Source organism: Gossypium arboreum, chromosome 11, assembly GCF_025698485.1.
Source record: "Gossypium arboreum isolate Shixiya-1 chromosome 11, ASM2569848v2, whole genome shotgun sequence".
NCBI lineage: Eukaryota > Viridiplantae > Streptophyta > Magnoliopsida > Malvales > Malvaceae > Gossypium > Gossypium arboreum.
Window position 1 is genome coordinate 113,664,786 of NC_069080.1, and position 22,267 is coordinate 113,687,052.

The window sequence follows — 22,267 nt, forward strand, 5'->3', positions numbered from 1 at the left end:
ACCATTCTTATTCTACAGATCTTGCTAATCAAACCCAAATCTTACCTTACCAAAATCGACCAAAGAATCCCTAACAACCATAAGTCACTTACCTTCACCGAGTCTGCTGCTCGATCCAAGTTTTCCAAATCGATACCCCAAGCCTTGCTGCTCCTCCAAAGTATCTACCCCACTATAAAAACCATAAAAATCAAATGAAAAAGCCCAATAAGGCCTATATCTCAAATCGGCAACCTCCCTAAACTATAGGGGTTTCGACTTTTGTCAACAGTTATACTACTGAATCGATTGGAGTATGAATACTTACCACAGTCTTCCTTTTTGAACTAATTAAAGCTTAGCAGATGAAGGAGTTGACCACCAAAAAGTGAAGGAAGTAGAAGGTTGCTAGTCAACAAGAAATCGGCACCACCAAGTTTCACAGGTTTCGACTTTTGTGGCTTTTCTGTAAAAGTGAAGATAAGAAAGGGAGTAGTAGATGGAAAGAAAGGAATAGTAGACTGGTTTTGGAGAAGAAAAGAAAGAAAGATGAATGGGAAGGGTGGCAGTTTCGGTTAGAGAAGAAAATAAAAAAAGAAAAGAATGGTTCTATGGTGCTCAAACAGAGGAAAATCGGCACAACTATAGCCTAATGCCGATATACTACCCTCAAAATCCCCCTAGTCGATTTCTCCTCCCTAATCCCCTCTATTTGGCCAACTCTAATCTCTCTTTCAAATCCCTAAAATCTCTCGCCTTATCACTCCTTAATTCAAGCATTCAACTGATTCAAACTCTCTCCAACAGAGTTCTATTCGACTTCAAACTTCTACATGCACAAAGCATAAAAATAACATCACATTTGCCATCATAGAGAATCGAACCCAGGTTTCCCCCGACCACTTACACGCCACCTTTTTAGCTCCTTAGTGGCGTCACTTAGCCACTTTTCCAGGGGCTCTTTTGTAATACATTTTACCCACAACTTTTAATAAAGCCATCTATCCAAAGCACCTAACTCCCTAAGTTAAAAGTTCAAAAATTCTTCCGGGTTTTGGTCATCACATGGGCTTTCCATAAGCTCATTTACATACTCCAATTATGAATTTTCAATACCAAATACCAAATTTTAAAAACTTTACCTAATTCTCAGAAATTACAAAAAACCCAAAAATCAGGATGTTACAAGTGTATATTCGAGAAATTGTTAGATTGCATGGTATTCCAATATTTATAATTTCAGATCGAGATCCTCGATTTACATCAAGATTTTGGAAAAAGTTACATGAGTCATTATGCATACGGCTTAAATTTAGCACAGCATTTCATCCACAGACTGATGGACAGTCTAAATGGGTAATTCAAATATTAGAAGATACGCTTTGGGCTTGCATCATTGATTTTGAATCAGGTTGGGAATGTTATTTACCTTTAGCTGAATTTGTGTATAATAATAGTTTCCAGGCAAGTATTCAGATGGCTCTGTATGAAATATTGTATGGATGAAGATGTAGATCACCTGTGTGTTGGACCGAACTGAATGAAAGAAAAGTGATTGGACCGGAATTGATTCAAGAAATAGAAGAAACAGTCAAGAAAATACAAGAAAGATTAAAAGCTGCATTTGATAGACAAAAGTCCTACATTGATTTGAAACGATGGGACATTGAGTATTCAGTTGGAGATAAATTATTTCTTAAAGTTTCTCCATAGAATAAAATCTTGAGATTTGGTCGGAAAGGTAAATTGAGCCCTCGTTACAATGGGCCATATGGAATTGTAGAAAGAATTGGACCAGTTGCTTATCGATTAGCTTTACCTCTAGAATTACAGAAGATACATGATGTTTTCCATGTTTCAATGCTACGCAGATATAGATCAGAACCTTCGCATGTCATTTCTATTGAAGATATTGAGATTCAACTGGATTTGTCTTATGAAGAAGAACCAGTTGAGATTCTAGCACAAGAGATAAAACAATTAAGAAATAAAAGGGTTTCTCTAGTGAAAGTGCTATGGAAAAGTCATAAGGTGGAAGAAGCGACTTGGGAACCAGAATAAACTATGAAAGCTCAGTACCCCCATCTATTCTCAAGTAAATTTCGAGGAAAAAATTTACTAAGGGAGGAGAAATGTAATGACTCATATTTCACGGACATCGAAAAAGTGAATTTAAGGCCTCCGTCTTAGGGAAACGAGTTCCTAAATATTTATTAAAAATATTTCCGAAGTTAGTTATGGGTTGAATTAGATTTTGATTAGGTGAATTTAGTTTAATTAGAATTAATTGTTAAAAGGACTAAATTGAATAGAGCATAAAATATTAATTTTAAAATAGAGAAAATGACAAGGGACTAACTTAGTAATTAAACCAAATTAGTGACATGTGTAAGATGGAGAATAAATACATGTGTATTTAAATTATTAGTACAAATGTATGTTATATATATAAATATATATATTTACTTTTAAATTAAGTAAAAGATATTTACTTATTACTTATAATTATTATTATTATTATTATTATGTCATATTATAATTTACAAATTGTGACAATTGTATTGTGATAAATTAACACATGTGTACTTGTGTGTATAAATACACATGTATTAATTTTATAATTAAATATTAATTAAGTTAATAATGTAATAAAATAAAGGATAAAAGAAAAGAATAGAAAAGGATACAGGGAAGTCACGAAATTGGGGAAAGGAAAGAAAGGAAAGAAAAGAAAAAGAGAGAATTAGGGTTTTAATGCTTGAAATTTTAATTGGTAAGTTTAATTAATCCCTTATCTTGTGATTTTTGATGTTTTTGAAGTCCTAGAGTTGAATACTTTTGAGTTTATGTGAAAATATTGAAAATTAATAGATTTTTAAAAAGGGTTTATGTTGAGCAAATGATGAAATTATGGATTAAATTGGTAGAATCATTTATTAGAATTGATTAGAGGACTAAATTGTAAACTAGGCTATAAGTTTTAAGTTTATGGGCTAAATTGAAAGAAGTTTGAAATTATAGTAAAATGATGAAAATTTGATGGTTATATTGAAGTTTTGATGGAAATTGAATAAGAAAATGATGTGAATTGTAAAAAGGAAGAAGATGAAAATGGTTAGGACAAAATTTGGGATTTACGTAAAAGTTGCATGAAAAGTTATTATTTTATATAAAATATGAGTGTTATTAATTAATTGTACTTATGCTAATTTTTGTAACAAACAAGGAAACCGAGACGTCGAATACAAAGGGAAAGGAAAAAGTGATCGAGGAATAGATCGAGAAAATATCAGTTTGTATTATCATAATTCAAGTTATTTCTTAATAAATGTTTAATTTTAATATATATGTATGGAATTTGAATGTGAGGTAAATATTGATATTTAAGTTGAATGTGAATTGGATTTATTTGATGAATAAATATATGTATGTGAAATTGAATTGTATGATTGAATTGAGTAATGTTGGTATGCATATGAATTTGAATTGAGAAATATGTGAGAAAATCTGGTCAAAGTGCAATTGATGTGAATTGACTGAAATAGAGGAAGTAATCTGATACCCTATTAACTAGTCAGGCTTAATGGATATAGTTGGCATGTCATAGGATTGGAAAAGCTTAGGGATACTTCGACTTCGAGTCGATGAGACACTTGGTGTGTCATTATTGCTTCGGATAGATTCGATGAGGCATTGGTCGCCACTTTGCTTCGGCTTAGCTGATGAGACGTTGGTCGTCACTTTTTTGCTTCGAACTATCCGATGAGGCGTTGGTCGCCATTCTGGTGTGTTTGGTTGGATCCATGTATCTGGTTGCGGCACTAAACAGAAATAGCACCGGTTGCAGCACTAAACAGTATTTGCAGGAGAGCTGCAGGATAATAGGCTTAGAGCCATCAGTGATTACAGTACACTTCCTCCATATATAAACCCATCCCCATGCAATGCATCATGCATATATCATGTCATATCATAATATTAAAAATGAACTCAATATAGTTACAAATTGCATGCCAAAATAGAAACATACATCACATAGGGACAAAACAACCAGCTAACCATATAAGGGCAAAACAATCATTTTGCCACATAAGAGCAAAACAGTCATTTTGCCACATAAGGGTAAACTAGTCATTTCATCAAATTGGGGTCTAGATATACTTACCAACACAATAATAGGTCACAGTTGTCTTGGGTGACCTGTGCATTCTTAACAGTCAAATAGTGAAAATGGGCCCAAGGCTTATATTGCAGCCTATGTGGGCCTACACGCCCGTGTGGCACACAAAGCCCAAAAATGGCCTAGACCGTGTAACTTACACAACCTACCCCAACAATCTCCACACGTCCGTGTATTTTACCCGTGTGGGGCTCACGAGCTTGTGGGGCCCACACGGCCTATTTCGGCCTAAAGTGGCCCAAAATGGCCTAAGCCCATGAAACCACTCATGATGGCATTTACGATCAAACGCTCACATTTTATGCATTCAGATTACCACACGAGCGAGCGCACAATTGTGTAACGTCAATAGGCATACTTTTCCGGTTTTTGCCGATCTACGTTTATAGTAGTATGGTTATACACCTCTTTTCGAAAGTACGCGCAACCCACGAACACCAAAACCTTAATCACCGATTTAGGCCTGCACTCTTCAATAGTTGCAGAAACTAACTATAGGCCCTTAGAGATCACCGGAAACTTAAAACCACTTATATACCATAGGGAAGCAATCAGTCATCTCCATAACAATCAGCCTATGCGACAAAGGCAAGGGCTAGCACAACCACACCCCACGTAGATCGACAGAAAAGAAGAAGAATTCAGCACAGAGAGGGTAGATAAAAGAGTGATATTTGACAAAGCCAGCACTAGAGAAAGAGAAGCACTAGATCAAAGAAAAGAAAGGGGAAGTGGAAAAAGAAGAGAATCAGCCCACGAAAACTGAATGTATTAAAGGAAAAAAGAAGGTATCCGACCAACCAAAAGGTAACAAAGGGAATCAATTTCAAAGGAAAAAGGGGTAGAAAAAAAAATCGAAGTAGACAGAATGAAAGTACTTGAAAAATTCCCTAGCAGAAATCGGCTAACAATAAAAATGCAGAAAAACCTGAAAGGTAATTGCCAAAAACCGAAAGTGAAACAGCACCGAAAACTAGAGGGATCACCTCCCTCAGCCAAAATTTTGAGTAGTTAACATACTAAAGCCGAATTACCCTTGATTAGAGTACCAATTTGGCACAACTCTTCCACCAAATTCGAATTCCCCAATTTCCTCCTAAAAACCCTCCTACTCACAAACCTCAACAACCGAAAATCCCCCTTTGCACTCCCTAAATTCGGTCAACAACAACCTCATTCAAACTCCTCAGTGTTTCGTTCAAACACCACTTCCTCCTATGGCCACCAGTAAAAATAATCTTCATTTGCACAAGCAGGAATTCGAACCTCAAACCTCTAGCACACTCCACACACCATTATCCACTAGACCAGCAGGCCCTTTCTGTCATGTTTTTTTACCAAAATAAAATTATAACCCTACTGACCAAAGATAGGGGTATTATCCTTAAAAAGCAAAATTTTTTTGTAGAAGCCAAGGCTTGAACCCAAGAATTCTCAGACACTTCCCAGGAAACTTAACTACTAAAGCAGACATGCATGTGTGTCACTTTCTTAAACAACTAAATATTTATGAGCAGCTTCCTAACTATTCCCATACTTAAGACCTGATACTTCTAGGCCCAAAGTTCAGGGTGTTACAATTTCTAAGTTTTCTGAAATTTTTGTATGTTATCGGTATAGTCCCGAACCACTTCTAAAGTATGTTTAAGGCCTCGTAGGCCCTTATAAGGGACAAGGTGGTTGTATTGAATGATGTATGAGAATGAATGCTTTATAATGATAAATGTAAGCTATATGTTGTGTATTGATCAGTAATACATTGTAACCCTATTCTAGCAGGGGATACGGGTTAGGGGTGTTACATATGTCATATAAAATCTTATTCTGTTATGAATGAAAAATATATGTGATGTTGATGGACTTACTCATTTGTGAGTTGATGATATATAACTTTATAAACATTATGGAATTTGTATAGGTTTATATTTATCCTATAAAGTTCATTATTGAAATGAAATATTATGTTTATAGTTTATATGAGCTTACTAAGCATTCATTGCTTATGTAGTTTTTTTTTTTACTTTACAGATTATCTAAAGCTCGATCGACTGGAAGTTTGTTTGAGATCTATCACACTATCTAGTAGACAATTTGGTAGATTTTGAGTAATTTGACTATGGTTTACCATGGCATGTATAGGGTGTTATGTAATGGTATTATGATGCATGTGTTAATGGCGTTTTGGTATCTATAAGCTTTGAAAAGATATGTTGGCTTGGTATACCTTGACGCCTTACGCAATTATGTGATCTTGGTTAATTTAAAGTAATTGTTGATATGGATATCTTGGCATGTTAATTATGGTTTGAAATGGATACTTGTGACATGCTTTAGTTCATATTTGAGCTAGGTTAGTATGTATTAATGTGGCAATGTGTTGATGAATGTTTGAACATCCAAAGTGGTATGTGATGAATTTATCTAAATATGGTCAAGTTAAGGTATGTTTTGGAAATGGTATTGAACTATATATGTAAGATTAATATGACATAAAGTGTACATATTTAGGTAAGCTTGAATGTTACATTTGAGGTGCCTTGTATAGCATATTGGTTGAATCATTTTGAAATATTGAATTGGTCATTTCATGTAGGTTTTGGTCATGTTTTGAAGCCTTGGTTATATGGGCAAAAGGTCTTTAAGTGAGTGCATGATTTGATGAAAGAATTGGCTTGATTTGTCATACCCCTAATCCATATTCGATACCAGAATAAGGTTACGAGGTATTACTGGACAACACATATCATTCTAATATATTTATTTTCAATATCAAAATACATTAATCTCAATCATATTGTCCCTTCTAAGGTCGTACGAAACCTTAAAACATGCTTACAAGTGGTTCGGGACTAAACCGATAACATTCACAAACTTTTAGAAACTTATAAAATTTTATTTCATTTCAGGGTCACACACTTGTGTGAACAGGCCATGTACCTCACACGGCTACCAAACACGCCCATGTCACAGGCCGTGTGAAAACAGGGCATCCATACTGACTTGCACCACACAGCCAAGGACACATCTATGTGTCATGGCCATGAAAAATTAGGGAGGTTATTGACTTGGGTCACACGGCCGACCACATGCCCATGTGGTAACCTGTGTGCCACACATTGCCAAAAGACACGCTTGTGTGTCTAAGACGTGCCAAATCTATAAGGTATACTGACTTTAATTCAAAGGGTACCCCAATGGACACATGGTCGTGTATCATGACCGTGTGTCGCACATGGCTGAGACACATGCCCGTGTCCCTGCCCATGTGGACAAAAATAGGCCATTCGCAAGGCCAATTTTCCACCCTCTTCTCATGCTCACCTAGCCATCAAAATAGTATCATTTCATCACAAATATGGGCAGGCAAAACATGCCAATTCACAAACATTTCATGCCATTTCATAATCAACCATTTTACTACTTCAATGCTTATCAAAACATACTAAATCAATATGCTAAAATCATCAATCTTACATGACTACTAAATGTTTTACTCATCAAATTATCAACTATTTTATGACACAAATTGCACCATATTTCCATCTCAAAATCAAACCACAATATACAAATCTTCCAAGCATTAATACATCATCAACTAATCAACCAAATAAGAATTCACGTAGCAAAACTAATAACCATGACAAACATGCCAAAACACATAGTAGCTTGTAAACATCACATATATCACTTGACAACATATAAATCAAGCTAACTCAAATGGCCAAACACATCATCATTTACAAGCCAAATCTCATGGCTAATATTATAACTCAAAACATACCAAAATAACATTAGCTTATACATGCCATATACCATATATACAAAGCTTCAAAAGTACCAACGAGACAATCAATAGTGCAATGACGTATTCCCAACGATTCTCGAGTCTGAGCTAGCTTTGAAAATCTATAAAACATGGAAAGAACACACATGAAAGCTTCAAAAGCTTAGTAAGTCGTATACAAATAAAGTCATCACATGAACATTTACATATCAATTCAAATATGCATAACATAAATAACACATCCAAGTTCACAAACCTTTCTCAATGAATAGTTATCCATATTCACATGTAAGTTCATCAATTACTTCTCTTTACAATACTCGTATGAATCTCATACATACCTAAGTCACTTAACTCTTTCAAATAATCTTTCTCAACTTAACTTTGCCCGTTGAACAGTTCGGAATCAATAAGGATACTCGAAAATCACATAAGCTCGTAGAATGTCGTATCCCAAACATGGTCTTACATGTCATCACATATCGGTGTCACTATCCCAGACAGGTTTTGACACGAAATCTATTAACGATGCCAATGTCCCAGACATGGTCTTACATGTAATCACATCTCAGTAACCTAATGTCATGACATTCGTATCCTATACTACTCTTAGGGTTTATACGGGACTTTCAAATGTCGTAACTTCATCGACTCATGCTCGTACTTGCTAATTCGATATCTGTAGCAACTCAATGATAATAAAACATATATAATTAAATTCAAAGCTATTTATTTTCATATGAACTTATCTCGTAGTCGGAATAAACGAATGGAATCGACTATTCGATAACTTTTGATTTCCCCCAATCTAAATTTGATTTCTTTCATTCTTGATCTATATACATTCAAAATTAATTTATTTAATCACCTATTCATTCAATTTCATCCAAAAACACATATTTGGGCATTTTAGCCCTAAATTTTCACATTTCTTGCAATTTAGTCCTTATTTCACAAATACACAAAATTACACAATTTCATTTAAACACATGCTAGCCAAATTCTCCTAGTGTATATATCAGCCCATATTTATCAATATTTCACATATTTAACCCTTCAATTTACAGTTTTATCAATTTAATCCCTAATTGATGTTTTTACTTAAAATCACTTTACAAAACATGTATATCAAACACCAAGCTTTCATAATTCATCAACAATCATTCAAAAGCTCAAGCATTCATCAATGGAAACTAAAAAATTCATCAAAAATTTCAAAAATTTGGGAACAGGCTAGCTAGTACACGAAGCAACGATCACAAAAACGTAAAAATCATTAAAAACCGAGCAAATAATATACCTTACATAAAGATTATGCTAGCCGAATATCAAAGCCCTAAAATGGCTTCTTTTCGTTCTCAAATTCGGTTAACAAGGATGAAAGATGATGATATTTTAACTTTTTCTTAATTAATAATAACTTAATATACTAATTACCATTTTAACCTTAATAAATAAACATTAATAAATTATAATGCATTTCCATAAATGTCCATATCACAATCAATGGTCTAATATCAACATAAGGACCTCTCATTTAATGCCTCATAAAAAATAGACACTTTTAACTTATAGCATGCTACTTTTGCATTTTACGCGATTAAGTCCTTTTTTTCAAATTGAGCTATTAAACGATAACATTAGCTCACGAAATTTTTACACACATATTCACATACTTTAAACACAAAAAATAATATTAAAATAATTTTATGACCTCGAATTTATGGTCCTAAAACCACTGTTGTGGTTTAGCTAAAGCTAGGCTATTAGAACTCTCCCCTCTTAGGGATTTTCGTCCCCGAAAATCTTACTGACGAATAGGTTTGGATATTGCTTTCTCATAACATCGTCGGGTTCCCACGTAGCTTCTTCTACCCTGTGTCGATACCATAACACGTTTACTAATGCTATTTCTTAATTCTTTAACCCCGCGAGCTAATATTCTGATCTGTTCTTCTTCATATGTCATATCAGACTTAATTTCAATCTCAGATGGGGAAATCACATGTGAGGGATAGGATCGATATTGTCGAAGCATCGATATGTGAAGTACGTTATGAATCTTTTCTAACTCAGGTGGCAACATCAATCTATGAGCAACTGGCCCAATACGCTCTATAATCTCATACGACCCAATAAATCTCGGACCTAACTTGCCTTTACGACCAAACCGAAGTATTTTCTTCCACGACGATACTTTCAAAAACATGCTATCCCCAATCTGAAACTCAATATCTTTCCATTTCAAGTCCGCATATGATTTCTGTCGATCCAATGCTGCTTCCAAACTATCACGGATCACTTTCACTTTTTCTTCTGTTTCTCTAATTAGATCAACCCCGTGAATCTTATTTTCACTAAGTTTAGTCCAATACAACGGTGTTCTACATTTAAGACCGTATAGAGCTTCATACGGTGCCATCTTAATACTTGATTGAAAACTATTATTATACGTGAATTCAATCAATGGCAAATTCTTTTCCCACGTACCTTTGAACTCAAGAATGCAACATCTCAACATATCCTTTAGTATCTAAATAACTCGCTCGGATTGACCATCTGTCTGCTGGCAAAATGCAGTACTAAAATGTAACTTTGTACCCAGTGCATCTTGCAATTTCTTCCAAAATCTCAATGTGAATCTCAGATTTCTATCTAAAACAATAAAAACAGGTACTCCATGTAATCTCACAATCTCGGAGATGTACAACTCAGTAAGCTTGTTAAGCGAATAATCTATGCACACAAGAATGAAATGAGCTGATATTGTCAATTGATCAACAATAACCCAAATTATATCTTTCTTACTCGGAGATAAGGGCAAACCTGAAACAAACATAGTCACTCTATCACGTTTCCATTCGAGAATCATAATCGATTGCAATAAACCAGACAGCACTTGATGTTCAGCTTTGACTTGCTAACAAATCAAACATTTAGAACGAACTCTGAAACAAATAACGTTGTTTCAAATTGTTATACATATTCGTACTTCCAGGATGAATAGGTAAACGAATATTATGTGCTTCGTTTAAAATCATTTGAATCAACTCTGAATTTCTCGGAGCACATATTCGACCTTTGAATCTTAAATAGTCATCTGAATCAACTTGAAACTCTGAATCAGGATTCGAATCATATTGAGCTCTTTTGCTAATATTTCATTATCAACTTTTTGAGATTCATAAATTTGTTTTAGAAACAATGAGTTCGCTTTCAACTCAGCTACTATCGATCCGTCATCAGAAAGAACTAACTGAGTTGATAAACTGTAATTTATACATATTTTTACCCCATGTTTAATACATTTTATGGATGATTTTCCACTAAAATTGGTGAATTCGATGCTCCTCATGCTTTAATTTCATGTTTTATACTTAGGAGAGCATAGGAGAGCAAAAGGAACGAGAAACAGGCCAAAAATTGAGAAAATGGGCCAAAGTAAAAAATCAACACAGGCTAGACCTCTTTACATGGGCAAAGCACACGGTCGTGTCAATTTGGCAAGCTCGAACACGTCCTGAAGTAATCGAACACGAGCGTGTCCCTGTCGAGCCCAAGTTGAGTCCAATTTGGAAAAGGCTGATTTTGAGGGTTTTTAGGCATTCCAAAGCCTATAAATACACCCTAAAGGAGAAACAAAGAGGAGACGGAGAATAGGGGGTAAGGAATTACTCCAAGGAAGCTGATTGATCCATCTCAGAAGCCGGATTCATTATCAAGACTGAAGATCTCTCCTCAATTTTCCTTCAGGAGTTTTGGGTTTTCTTTATGTTTTGTATTCTTTATTCTTCTGAGATGTTTTATTATTTAGTTATGAACTAAAACCCCTAAATACCTAAGGGGAATGAAACCTAAGATGAATCTTGTTATTATTTTCTGAATCGTATGATAAATATTTAACTTGTTCTTAATTATGTGTTCTTAATTCTTGTTTTGATATCCCAGGATACTGATTCAAGATAAGCTCTTATTCAGAGGAGGAATAGACCCTGCTTAAGAGTACATTTATCATAATTAAGCCGAGTTGATTGCTTGCCTAGAAATAGGGTGACAAGATTTTGCCGGATTAGGGTGAAACCTAATAAGGGGATCCATAGATCTAGTTAATGCAACCTTAGAGTGTTAGTTAGAGAAAAGTCTTGATTATGCAATCTAGGGATTAGATGCTATTAGTCTTGAATAGGGATAATAACATAACTTAGGGATCTCTACGGAACAAGTTGAATGAATAAATCATTCGATTCGGAGCCAGAATATCAAGTAAAGTCCAGGTGGATTTTTCCTTAAGTATTGTCTCAAGTCAATCGATTTTCTCAAAAGCAATTCCCCAATTCTTTTCTCTGTATGTTCTTAGTTTAGATAATTAGTTAATTAAAAACCTCTTTATTCTTAGGTTAGATAATAAAAAGATAATTATCACTAGTACTTTTAGTTCCTTTGGGTTCGACAATCCAGTCTTGCTAAAACTATACTACTGTTCGATAGGTACACCTGCCTACATCACGATAATTGTTAGTTCAAGAATGAGTAATTATAAATATTTAAAACCTATCAAAAAACCTCGCGATCAAGTTTTTGGCACCGTTTTCAGGGAACTGAAATATTAGGAATGCTAAATTTTTATTACTTTAGCCATTTATTTTTCTTGCAATTTAATTTAATTTTATTTTACTTCTTTTTTCTCTTGGTAGGTTTTTATAGTTTATGACTAGAAGAAACCCGTCAGGACCATTACTTTTTGACAAAGAAATCGATCGCACAATTCATAGAAACCAAAGAGAAATAAGGCAAAGCTTAAGATACACGGAGAACGAGCAAGAAGACGATACTCAACCCCCAATCGAAGAGATGGTTGAAAACCAAGGCAATCAACTACCTCCTACAATTCCGGCTAATCAAAATCCTGCTCCACATACTATGTATGACTATGCTAAACCTTCTTTAACAGGAACTGAGACAAGTATAGTTAGACCTGCTATTGCTGTGAATAATGTTGAACTGAAACCTAACACAATTCAGATGATATAGCAGTTTGTTCAGTTTGATGGTTTGCAGGATGAGGATCCAAACACTCACTTGGCAAATTTTTTGGAGTTTTGCGACACTTTCAAAATTAATGGCATTTTTTATGATGCCATACGTCCTTGGTTGTTTCCCTTTTCATTGAGGAACAAAGCTAAACAGTGGTTGAACTCGTTACCATGAGGGTCAATAACTACTAGGGAACAAAGGACCGAAAAATTTTTACTAAAATATTTTTCGCCAGCTAAAACGGCTAAGTTACGTAATGATATCTCTTCTTTTGTGCAGATGGATTTAGAAATACTTTAGGATGCATAGGAGAGATACAAGGACTTACTAAGAAGGTGCCCTCACCATGGGTTACTGTAATATCCTGAATTAGGGCTTAATCGGAATAGTGGTTTCGTGACCACAAATCTGAGATAGAAATAATTATTTTATAATTATTTTGATGAATATGATATGATTGCATGATTGTGTGGAAATTTTGTGATGAAATTCTATGCCTAAAGTGCTGAAATTGAAAGTAGGGAGTAAATCGAATAAGTTGCAAAATTTGCATTCTAGAAGTTTTTAGTATAAAATTGCATTGAAATATTAATTAGGAGGCCTTAAATAGCAATTTGACCAATTTATAAGTCTATGGACAAAAATTGGACATGGAAGGAATTTTTGGAAAGTTTAGTAGTAAGGGCATTTTGGTCATTTAGTTATTAAAATGAATTAAAAACAAAATTAAAAGCCAATTTTTTTCCATCTTCTTCATTAGGCCAAAATTTCAAGGGTTATCCATAGTTAGGGTTTGTTTCAAGCTTCCAAGCTCCATAGTAAGTGATTCCAAGCCCCGTTTTTAATGTTCTTTACGTTTTTGGAATCCCGATAGCTCGATTAAGCTTATGTTAGCAATAATTCAACCTAGGGTTTATATTTGGAAAAATACCCATAGGTGAAATTTGTGTATTTTGATGTTTTATGATAGAATATGGGGTTATAAATTATGTTAGACAACTTGTGCTACTCGGTTTTGGGTGAAAACGAGTAAAAGGGCTTAATCGGCAAAAATACCTAATAGTCACAAGTATATGTTAGAGTAAGAATTTGATGTTTCCATAGAAGGGAAAAATGATCAGCATGTTATAAAACATAAGAATAAGGAATAAAGTTTAATTCCCGAGCCTAGGGGCAAAAGTGTAATTATGCAAAAGTTTAGGGGCAAAAGTGTAATTTTTCCAAAGTTCGTATTAAATGCTGTTTTGATGAATGTATGTATTAAATAAGATTAATTTGGCATTATAGATCAAGAGAAACGAGATTCAAGTCGCGATCGAGGAAAAGAAAAGATTGTGGACTAAATTGCAAAATCTTTATATTTTGGTACCAAGGTAAGTTCATGTGTAAATAATGTAGCATAATTGTTATTTTTAAGTTATTGATGTTAATTATATGATATGTTGTTTTTTATTATGAAATATATGCTTTGTGGTTATTTTCGAATAAAATGCAAATTATGTGTATTAATTGTTAAATATAAAGTACTACTGAGTATTGGTTTGGGTATTTTACGGAAGATGGCAAGGATATGTGTTCGACGAAAATCCTGTTTGAACCTTAGGAATAGATTAGGATACAAGTGACATGTCACTAGGATGGTTGAGCATCCGAACTCGTTGAATTGAGTCCCAGTTCACTTATGGATGCGAATGTCCGAACTCGTTGAGTTGAGTCCGAGTTCGTGAAATGTAACTAGGCATCCGAACTCGTTGAGTTGAGTCCTAGTTCACTTATGGATGCGAATGCCCAAGCTCGTTGAGTTGAGTCCGAGTTCACTTAGGGGCGGGTTACATGATTTCTTGATTACATATGAGGCACTTATGTGCAAATTATCCGTGTATCCGAGTTGTATTCCGATGTGTTCAACGGGTGAAATTTCTAGTGAAATGGAAGAACACTTAAGATGCAAGCGACGTTTTGGTAAGTGTTGTGAAATGGACACTTTGGACAGGTATGTTTTTAACCCTCGGGTTCAAAATAGATACAACAACGATAAGGTGGTAAGATGATGAATGATGTTTAGAAATGTGATATATGTTTTGGTGATACCATGCTAAAGTTGTTTGGTATATTTGTATTGTTATGTTACTTGTTATTTACATATGAACTTACTAAGCATTTATGCTTACTCCTCCTCTTTATTTACTGTAGTTTTGAACAAGCCGACTTGGGAATCGGGACGGTCGAAGGTTCGATCACACTATCCAAAGGACTTTCATCCGGGCAAATGGCTTGTAAAACTTAAGTATGGCATGTATAGCAATATACTTATTTTGTGTAAATAATTTTATGATATGGCCATGATTGGTTGAGAAAATGTTTGATATTGATAAGTCATGGTGATGGTTAAATTTAGATCATGTTTAATATCATGGAAGTTTAATAGGTTATCTAGTTCATAACAACTCATGAAAAGATGAAATTTGCCTTAAAACAGAATATTGATGCAGCAATGACATGAATTTGAAAAATCACTAAAAATAGTATAAATGGAATTAAATGATGAGCAAGTTATGAAATTGAAGCTTAATCAGTCTATTTTCATATGGATAAAAAAGAAATAGGCATATAAATTATACTTTATGAGATATTTGAAACCTTGTGAAACAGGGCTAGAGTGATTTCTGGATCCTCTATTTTGACTTTAAAAATTCATAATAAATTGTAAAAAATTAATTAGAAGTCATTATTTATATGTACAGATTACTTATTGAGTCTAGGTTTAAGAGAAAGAAACCTTGTAGTCATTGAAATTCTGTATAGATAGATATCTGATTCGTAATACACAGAGGGCAGAGCAGTCGAACCGTGAAACAGGGGAGACTTTAACTAATAAACTTTACTAATTGGCCCAACCAAAAATTCTAGACAAAAATTAAAAAATATATATATGAGTCTAGATTTAGGTAAAATTTACGGATCTTGATTTCGAGTTTCGTAACTCGAGATATGATTTTTCTTGTAACTATGACGCGGGTAGCTAGAAAGCTGTGAATGTAGAAACAAATGATTTGAAGTTCTTAATTTGATAAATTATGTTCGATAACCCCTCAAGCTCGACTCCAATGACGGTTTCGGGTGTGGGGGCGTTACATTTGGTGGTATCAGAGTAGGTTTAGTCGGTTCTCGGACTATGTGTTGTATGTACGGATTTTGCTATACATGCCATATGTATGAATTGTGATAGTGTGACGACCTCTGACCTTTTTAAATGATTTTTATATAGTAAATGGATCCCGATCCAGCTGTGGCAGATGAAGTAGAGAGTAATGCGCCACTGGCTGAAGGGGCGTGGCGATGAAAACCCACCCTCATTGTTGGTCGGGGAGGAGGAGAAAAGGATCGGAAGCCTTTCTCCAAATGATGAGTGCATGGTACACGGAGTTCGTTCGTACGAACCCAAATGTACGACCTCCCCCACCTCCCCCAATTCCTCAACCTATGCCTCCGATGCCTCAGGGAGTGGATATGATAAAATTTCACAGAACCCCCGTTGATAGAATTCGTAAACAAGGGGCTGAAGAATTTAGAGCAAATATTGATGATGATGCAGAGAAAGCAGAGTTCTGGCTTGAAAATTCTATCCGGGTATTTGATGAATTATCTTGTACACTTGAAGAGTGTTTGAAATGTGCTACATCTTTGTTGAGAGATTCAGCCTATAATTGGTGGAAGACTTTGATTTCGGTGGTACCGAAAGAGAGGGTGACCTGGGAATTCTTTCAAGAAGAGTTTCAGAAGAAATATATTAGTGAAAGATTTATTGATCAGAAATGTAAAGAGTTTCTTGAGCTGAAGCAAGGTAATATGAGAGTCTCAGAATATGAAAGAGAGTTTGTTCGATTGAGTAACTATGCTAGGGAATATGTTCCTATAGACTCAAAGATGTGCCAACGATTTGAAGACGGGCTTAACAAAGACATTAAGGTATTTGTTGGGATCCTTGAACTAAAAGATATGGTGGTACTTGTCGATCGAGCTTGCAAGGCTGAAGAATTACTGAAGGAAAAGAAAAAGGTAGAATCTGAAACACGAAATTGGAAGAAAAGACCAATGAGTAATGCACCCTCACAGCAAACCAGAAAGTCAAGAAATATGAATCCTCGTTCCCAAGTTTCAGCTGGGCAATCATATGGAAATTTTAAGAAGCGAAATGTGGGTCCTAAATCTCAGACTACTTCTGCGGCTAGTGTGTGAAATACGAGATTTGTTAAACCCAAGTGCCAGCGATGTGGTAGAAATCATTTTGGTCTGTGCAGAGCGAATGAATGTTTTCGATGTGGTTCTCCGGATCATTTTATTAGAGACTGCCGAGAGAGTGAGAAAGAAAAATTTCGAATGTAAAAGCTAGTGGTGCGAGACTCGAGGGGAAGGTATCCGAGAAAAGCTGGAAGTGAAACAAATAGTAAGAATGTAGCCAGAGATGCAGCAGTTAGATCTGAAGGAAGAGCTCCGGCTAGAACTTATGCTATTAAAGCACGTGAAGATGCTTCCTCATCTGATGTGATTACTGGTACATTTTCTCTTTATGATACTAATGTTATTGCTTTGATTGATCCCAGTTCTACTCATTCATATGTATGCATGAAACTGGTGTCTAGTATGAATATACCTGTTGAGAACACATAATTTATGATTAGAGTTGTCGAATCCACTAGGCAAATGTGTGATAGTTGATAAAGTATGCAAGAAATGCCCTTTAATGATTCGGGGTCATTACTTTCCGGCCGACTTGATGTTGTTGCCGTTTGATGAATTTGATGTTATTTTGGGTATGGATTGGTTGACATTGCATGATGCTATAGTAAATTGCAAAGAAAAGGTTATAGAATTAAAAGGTAAAAGTGGTGAAATCTTGTGGGTTGAACCAGACAAATCAGAGGCAATATTTAGTATGATTTCTTCGATGTCAGCTCAGAGATATTTGAGAAAGGGTTATGAAGCTTATTTGGCATATTTAATTAATACAAAAGAAGTTGAAAAGAAAGTTGAATTAGTGCCAGTTGTGTGTGAATTTGCGGATGTATTTCCAGAAGAATTGTCGGGTTTGCCTCCAATCAGGGAAGTAGAATTTGGTATAGATTTGATACCAAGAACAGCCCCGATCTCGATTGCTCCATATAGAATGGCACCAACAGAGTTGAAAGAATTAAAGTCGCAGTTGCAAGAGTTGACTAATAAAGGGTTTGTAAGACCAATTTTTCACCTTGGGGTGCTCCCGTGTTATTTGTGAAAAAGAAGGACGGTTCTATGAGATTATGTGTTGATTATCGGCAGTTAAACAAGGTGACAATCAAAAACAAGTATCCATTGTCGAGAATTGATAATTTGTTTGATCAACTAAAAGGAGCGACATGGTTTTCAAAGATTGACTTGAGATCTGGGTATTATCAGCTACCAGTGAAAGAGTCAGATGTGCCTAAAACTGCTTTTAGAACAAGGTACGATAATTATGAATTTTTAGTTATGCCATTCGGGTTGACAAATGCTCCTGCTGTGTTTATGGACTTAATGAATCACATATTTCGGCCATACCTGGACAGATTTCTGGTGGTGTTTATAGATGATATTTTAATTTATTTAAAAGATGAGGCAGAGCATGTTGAGCTTTTGAGGATAGTTTTGCAAACTTTGAGAGATAAGTAGTTGTATGCTAAGTTTAGTAAAAGTGAATTTTGGCTCCGGGAAGTTGGATTTTTGGGTCATATTGTTTCAGGTGATGGTATACGGGTTGATCCTAGTAAAATTTCAGCCATTGTTGATTGGAAACCACCGAAAAATGTAATTGAAGTTAGGAGTTTCTTGGGGCTAGCTGGGTATTATCGGCGGTTTGTAAATGGATTTTCTATAATTGCTGCTCCTATGACTAGACTACTCAGAAAGGATGTTAAATTTGAATGGACGGAAGAATGTCAACAGAGTTTGAAGAATTGAAAAGTTATTAATCTGAAGCACCGGTGTTGATACAACCCGAATCGTAAAGAATTTGTGGTGTATAGTGATGCTTCTCTAAATGGTTTGGGGTGTGTACTCATGCAAGAAGGAAAAGTGGTGGCTTATGCTTGAGGCGATTAAAACCTCATGAGAGGAATTATCCTACTCACGATTTGGAATTGGTCTGCAGTGGTGTTTGCTTTGAAGATTTGGCGACATTATTTGTATGGTGAAAAGTGCCGAGTATATACCGATCACAAAAGTCTTAAATACTTGATGTCACAAAAAGACTTGAATTTGAGACAGTGAAGATGGTTAGAGTTATTGAAAGATTACGAGCTTGTTATTGATTATCATCCGGGAAAAGCGAATGTGGTTGCCGATGCTTTAAGCAGAAAGTTGTTGTTTGCTTTGAGAGTTATGAACACTCAGTTGAAAATGTCAGATGACGGTTCGATTCTACCAGAGTTAAGAGCAAGACCGATGTTTTTACAATAGATTTTTGAAGCTCAAAAAAATGATCAAGATTTGCTAGCCAAGAGAAAACAGTGTGAAGCTGATGCGGGATCGATTTCGAATCGATTCGATGGTTGTTTGATGTTTAAAATCGGATTTGTGTACCAAAAATGATGAGTTGATTCAAAAGATTTTGCATGAAGCACATAATGGTTGTTTGGCGGTTCATCCAGCAAGATCGAAGATGTATAATGACTTAAAGAAAATGTCTTGGTGGAGTGGAATGAAAAGAGATATTTCGAGTTTGTATCAAAGTGCTTAGTTTGTCAACAAGTGAAAGTTTGAACACCAAGTACCTTCGGGATTACTTCACCTATTATGGTTCCTGAATGGAAATGGGATCGGATTACTATGGATTTTATATCAGGGTTGCCGTTAACTCCAGGGAAGAAAAATGCCATCTGGGCAATAGTTGACAGACTGACTAAATCAGCTCATTTTATTCCGGTACGTACAGATTATTCTCTTAATAAGTTGGCTGAATTGTATATCCAAAAGATTGTTAGACTTCATGGGATACCTTTGTCAATCATTTCGGATAGAGATCCGAGGTTTACCTCACGGTTTTGGCAAAAGTTGCAAGAGGCATTAGGTACAGAGTTAAATTTTAGCACTGCCTTTCATCCACAAACTGATGGATAATCAGAGAGAGTAATTCAGATTCTTGAAGACATGCTCAGATGTTGCGTATTGGAATTTCAAGATAGTTGGGAAAGGTACTTACCATTGGTAGAATTTGCTTAGAATAATAGTTATCAGACGAGTTTGAAGATGGCACCTTATGAAGCATTATATGGTCGTAAATGTCGGACGCCATTGTATTGGACTAAACTCAAGGAAAATCAGATTTATGGAGTTGATTTAATAAAAGAAACCAAAGAAAAGGTGAAAGTGATTCAAGTTTGTTTGAAAGTTGTTTCAGATAGACAGAAATCTTATGCGGATTTGAAACGAAAAGAAATGGAGTTTCAAGTTGGTGATAAGGTATTTTTGAAAGTGTCTCCATGGAAGAAAGTCCTTAGATTTGGACGAAAGGGCAAGTTAAGTCCGCGTTTTATTGGACCGTATGAAATAATTGAAAAAGTTGGACCGGTAGCATATCGGCTAGCGCTACCACCTGAATTAGAGAAGATTCATGACGTGTTTCACGTATCTATGTTACGTCGGTATTGTTCGGATCCTTCACATATAAGTTCACTGACAGAAGTTGAACTACGACCGGATATGACTTATGAAGAAGAACCGATTAAGATTTTAGCTCGAGAAGTCAAACAACTAAGAAATAAAAGTGTTGCACTTGTGAAAGTGTTGTGGAAAAAGCATGGGGTAGAAGAGACTACATGGGAACTGAAGAAACTATGAAAACCAATACCCACACTGTTATCTGGTAAGATTTTCGAGGACGAAAATCCTTAAAAGGGGAGAGTTGTAATATCCTGAATTAGGGCTTAATCAGAATAGTGGTTTCGTGACCACAAATCTGATATAGAAATAATTATTTTATAATTATTTTGATGAATATGATATTATTGCATGATTGTGTGAAAATGTCGTGATGAAATTCTATGCCTAAAGTGCTTAAATTGAAAGTAGGGACTAAATCGAATAAGTTGCAAAATTTGCATTCTAGAAGTTTTTAGTATAAAATTGCATTGAAATATTAATTAGGAGGTCTTAAATAGCAATTTGACCAATTTCTAAGTCTATGGACAAAAATTGGACATGGATGGAATTTTTGGAAAGTTTAGTAGTAAGGGCATTTTGGTCATTTAGTTATTAAAATGAATTAAAAACAAAATTAAAAGCCAATTTTTGTCCATATTCTTCATGAGGCCAAAATTTCAAGGGTTATCCATAGTTAGGGTTTGTTTCAAGCTTCCAAGCTCCATAGTAAGTGATTCCAAGCCCCATTTTTAATGTTCTTTATGTTTTTGGAATCCCGATAGCTCGATTAAGCTTATGTTAGCAATAATTCAACCTAGGGTTTATATTTGGAAAAATACCCATAGGTGAAATTTGTGTATTTTGATGTTTTATGATAGAATATGGGGTTATAAATTATGTTAGACAACTTGTGCTACTCGGTTTTGGGTGAAAACGAGTAAAAGGGCTTAATCGGCAAAAATACCTAATAGTCACAAGTATATGTTAGAGTAAGAATTTGATGTTGCCATAGAATGGAAAAATGATCAGCATGTTATAAAACATAAGAATAAGGAATAAAGTTTAATTCCCGAGCCTAGGGGCAAAAGTGTAATTATGCAAAAGTTTAGGGGCAAAAATATAATTTTTCCAAAGTTCGTATTAAATGCTGTTTTGATGAATGTATGTATTAAATAAGATTAATTTGGCATTATAGATCAAGAGAAACGAGATTCAAGTCGCGATCGAGGAAAAGAAAAGATTGTGGACTAAATTGCAAAATCTTTATATTTTGGTACCAAGTTAAGTTCATGTGACAGCCCAAAATTGACCCTAGTCGGGAAGTGGTTTCGAGACCGCTAAACCGAGTCACCGAAATGTTTGAACGTAGTATTTATTGTCTAAAATATGTGATTATGAATGTGTGAGTTTTAAGTTTCGATTTAGTAAATTTCATGTGAATTTAGTCAATAGGACTTGTGTGACACTTTTGAAATGTGATAGGCTAATCTATAAGGATCTAATAGTGCATGTAATCAAAAAGGAGGGCTTGCAAGTCAAATTTCCCTAAATCCAAGCCTAGTGGCCAGCCATGACAAAGAAATATGGGCAAAACATGTCATAGACATGTTTTGTTGGTGCATCATGGGAGGAAA

The 22,267-nt window shown here is 35.1% G+C and overlaps 1 non-coding gene across 1 annotated transcript; it reads right to left on the reverse strand.

The window, feature by feature from the left end:
• Nucleotides 1-13,223: 13,223 nt before the first annotated feature.
• LOC128284964 (small nucleolar RNA R71) lies at nucleotides 13,224-13,330 on the reverse strand. Its single transcript, XR_008275381.1, has one exon. It is a non-coding gene; the product is annotated as a small nucleolar RNA R71 (small nucleolar RNA).
• Nucleotides 13,331-22,267: the final 8,937 nt, after the last annotated feature.